The 4,584-nt window shown below is 36.7% G+C and overlaps 1 long non-coding RNA gene across 1 annotated transcript; it reads right to left on the reverse strand.

Moving 5' to 3' along the window:
* Nucleotides 1-938: 938 nt before the first annotated feature.
* LOC125271460 lies at nucleotides 939-3,937 on the reverse strand. Its single transcript, XR_007185627.1, has 3 exons — nucleotides 3,850-3,937; nucleotides 1,713-1,816; nucleotides 939-1,617 (listed from the first exon to the last, which is right to left on the reverse strand). It is a non-coding gene; the product is annotated as an uncharacterized LOC125271460 (long non-coding RNA).
* Nucleotides 3,938-4,584: the final 647 nt, after the last annotated feature.

A 4,584-nucleotide genomic window follows, 5' to 3' on the forward strand; every position in this document is an offset into this window, starting at 1 on the left:
TTTGAATTTTTTTCTTGAAATTTAACGAGTTTTTTCTCGAAATTTAACAACTTTAATCTCGAGATGGTTTTATTTTTTTATTATTGCTTGGCCCTAATCCTCTTCCGTAAATAAATGATGACTTTGAGTGAACTATCCTGTTAAAGTAAAGTTTACCCAAAAATGAACATTTGGTCATTATTTACTTACCCTCATGCCATTTCAAACTCATCTGCTGTGGTATTTGTGTCAGTTCAATTCCAAAAAGCATCACAAAAGTAGTCCTTGTGATCCGTGTGTTATATTCCAACTCTTCTGAAGCCATATGATAGCTTTGTGTGATGAACAGACCATTATTTGCGGTTAATCTCTGCTGTGGCTCTTCTATAAAACATAGAGCCTGTGGCACAGCTTTGATGTCTTGGTGTTTGATTATTAGAACTAAGGACATTTGATGCTATTCACTTCCAACCTGTGCCATAGGTGTTTAAATTCTGGTCTGTTGCTCACACAAAATATCCCCATTGTTATTTATGTGTTGAAAAGCGGTGTAATAAGTAATACGACTGTACATTATCACTTAAATGTCTGTCTTGTTTGATCTTGTTTGTGTGTCTAGGCTCAAAGATCATTGAACTATTTTTTTTTTTTTTTTTTTTCATGGAAGCTTTGCATTTAATGAGCTAATAAAATGTTTAGGCTCAAATGGCAAATCTAATTATTTACTTGGTGATGAGTAGCTGCGTAAAAACAGGGATAATGTACAGCTATAGTTGTTATCATAAAATAAACCTCTATTTTCATACAGCTGGATGTACATTTTCCAGGTGAACTATCCCTTTAAAGTTTAGACTGTCTTAAATTCGAGCCTACTTTTAGGGTACTTTTTCTGCTATTTGGACCTTGACAGCCCTAGTCTACATCCACTTTTGTTGGAACATGTGCAGACATTTACTGCAAATACCAAAGATTGTGACCTGGTTGCTGTTTTAGACCCCCGACGGTGCTTTGCACTCACTTACACCATTTTTAACGCTTGCTTGTGTTAAAAGACAAAAAAGACTGCTGTTCCTTTGCTGCCAGGAGTACAGAGGAGCTGTAGGAGTTCTCCTTGGTTTCCTCCTGTTCAGTCCGCTTGAGTAGCTCCATTATTGCAGCCACTCTGTTGAATGATTCCTGGATGTGAAAATTGGCCATAATCATAAAGATAATGAATGATTATAACGCAACTGCTCGATTGCTCAATTGGCGTCCTGTCCTTTATTAAATGCTGCGGAGCAAACTCATATGTCACACTCAATCGGACAGCTGTTTCACCTCTTTGGCAACGTACCATTCGCCAATTCGGCTTCAGGAACGTCACGTCATTAATCACTTGCGCTCAAGCAGCGCAGCTCATTAAATGCTTCAAAACAGAACACTGACACCCGGCTGCCCATCAGCATCCCGACAGCCTGTCTTTCCGCGCGTACCCTTGCAATCTAACGTAGGCAGCACATACCCAGCATGTCCGTGTTTATTATGTCTGGCTTGGATGTCCCTTTGGGAAACCCACATCAATCATCATCACCATTTCTTCTTCATCTAAACACATAGCTTGACTTGCCCACTGGAAACTCTCTGCAGGCAATGTTGAACCTGGGTAAGATATTTTTGTTAGAAAATATTTCATCACACCGTATGACCTAATGAACACATCTTTCCATCCAAATCACTGTAGCTGCTGGTCTCACCTGCCAACATCACAACATCGACTCCAAACTTTAGTGATGGTAGTGTGCTTTTCAAGGTCTTTCAAAGTCTTAACACCACCTACACACCAGATGCCAGGCCAAGACTGTAATGACAACAAACATGCAGTCTAGTGCATATAACTGAAATTATACTCTGAAAATATGAGAGAAAATGACCGTGTTTACATGCACATAGTATTCAGTTTGAGGTCCATATTTTGGCTTTGAAAAAGAGGATTCCATGCTTCAGTTATTGGAATATTTCTATACACAGAGTAATCAGCATATTTCAAATAAATTACATTATGTGTGTTATTTCATCTCTCTTTCTCTATATTTTTTTTTTTTTTTAATAATTCTGAAGATCCTTTCACTCATCAAATTCACAATATGCTGCTTTCAGACCAGCGTTCGGTCTTTCAGTGCTTGTTGACACAAAGTTTTTTGCTTTGGCTTTTTTGATACTATTTTCATTCTCATTATACAGGCATATGCCAGCTGTCTTATTTCAATTTCTAGTGCTTTTGCATTGCATTTATGCATTTGGAAGACATTTTTATACAATGTACATGCACAGTATATTTTGCTGGCATGTGTGTTACCTGGCAATCAAAACCCATGACCTTGGTTTTGCTAGCAGTATAACAGCAAGAACACAAGAATCAGGCATGCTTTTTTATATATAGCAATTAATTGGCTTAAAGGATTAGTTCACTTTCAAATGAAAATTATCCCAAACTTTACTCACCCTCAAGCCATCCTATGTGTATATGACTTTCTTCTTTCTAATGAACACAATCTGAGAAATATTAATAAATATCCTGATGCATCCGAGCTTTATAATGGCAGTATGCGTTACCAAACGAGTATGAGCTGAAGAAAGTGCTTCCATCCACATCTAGCTTCCGCCAGACCACCTTCTGTATTCAAGTTACTAAGAAAGTGTAAACTGGCGTCGCGTCAGTTACACATTTTCCATAAGTTGAATAGGGAAGGCGTAGGATGTAGTGTAAGCTTTTTGAACTGCTAGAGTTTTACACTTTCTTCATGAGTTGAATATGGAAGGCGGCAGGGCCGTGCACAGACCTTTTGAGGGGCATGTGCTGAAACTGAAAAAAAGGGCACCACTCTTTTTTTTTTTTTTTTTTTTTAAATTAACACAAAATAATAGTCTCACAAGCTTTATATCTATTCACTATTAATGACAGTTTTATATATATATATATATATATATATATATATATATATATATATATATATATATATATAGATAGATAGATATACAGGGTTTCAGGGCTTCTTTAAAAAATTATTACAACAGCAATCTTCTGTGAGCCATGTGTTTGAAGATGTTTGACTTCACTGTGATCCAGGGATGTCCCTCTCAACACATTAATACACACACATTACATTCTGCATTATAAAATATAAAGAAGCACAGTGACCTGATGATTCTATAATGTTTTTTAGTTCCTACAACATTACTGTAGTAAAACCATGTTTTACTACGTTTATACATGTGAAGAGCGGGGAGTATACAATACTAGATTAAAATTATCTAGCGAGCAAATACATATTAACATCGTAAACATTAACCATACTGTGTGACCATATATAATATGATTAAATGTTAATGAATTAAGTGTACGCAGATAGCCATCATAAATCAAAGAAGAAATTCCTTAGAAATGTATTTTACCTAGCTGACGACGGGGATCACTCAGTCGCTTTTTTGTCAAAGTCAAATGCAGTTACGCCGGGTTTTTGACCAGCGAATATGTGCAAATGTGCAATTTGTCCGTCATTAAAACGATGGCATCACATTAGGCTACGTGTTACGTCGTCATCAATAGGTTATGAGCGCTCAATTTTTCCTGTGGTAAAATACGTTTGGCCAAAATCTCAATTTATAAAAGATGTAATACTACTGTACTGTATGCACAGGCTATTTAAGGCTATTGTAGGCTATTGGTATTGGCTATGACTTAGAAGGCAAATGCTAGCCCCCTCCCTCTCTCTCCGCCGCCGGTCTCAGGCCTCAAATGCATAAAATATGAAACTTTATAGACATACTAATGTTTCTTTCGTAAAGACAACGTTGTAGCCTACTTATTCAAACAACAAGATATTTATTTACCGTAGCAAGACGTTCAGCTGCTCTGCTGTGGAACTTCAGTTCGCTGCACTCAGGGGGCGGAGTTAAGAGGTTTGACTGACAGTTTGAGCGGATCCAAAAGGATTTTGTCACAAGCTCTTTTTAATACCTTTATTAGGCTAAATATATTTGTACATTTATTGATTTTTTCAAGAAAATTCATTGATTTATTCAAGAAAATAAATAAATAAAATAAAACACGTCCAAAAAAAGGGCACTTCGGAGTGTAAGGACAAAAAGGGCATGTGCCCTGCACAGGTTGAGCCCTACCTGTGCACGTGCCTGGAAGGCGGTCTGGTGGAAGCTTGATATTTTACTTCATACTTGTTAAATATGGATTTTTTTTTTTTTCATAAATGCATCGCTTTGCTTCAGAAGGCCTTTATTAACCCCCCGAAGCTGTGTGGAATATGTTTATGATGGATGGATGTGGATGGAGACACTTTCTTCAGCTCATCAGAAAGAAGAAAGTCACATACACCTAGGATGGCTTGAGGGTGAGTAAAGCTTTGGGTAATTTTCATTTGAAAGTGAATTAATCCTTTAAGTGGGATAAATAAATTAGTTTAACATGTTTTTTTTATATACATAGTAATTAATTGGCTTAAGTGGGTTAAAAAAATTATTCAGAATATGACCAAACTCAAAGTATTCAAAATATTCATGTGCATGTAAACAGATAATGAAAGGAGAGGACTTCCTGCTCCAATAGTCCTT

This window comes from Megalobrama amblycephala, linkage group LG7 (genome assembly GCF_018812025.1).
Source record: "Megalobrama amblycephala isolate DHTTF-2021 linkage group LG7, ASM1881202v1, whole genome shotgun sequence".
Classification (NCBI taxonomy): Eukaryota; Metazoa; Chordata; class Actinopteri; order Cypriniformes; family Xenocyprididae; genus Megalobrama; species Megalobrama amblycephala.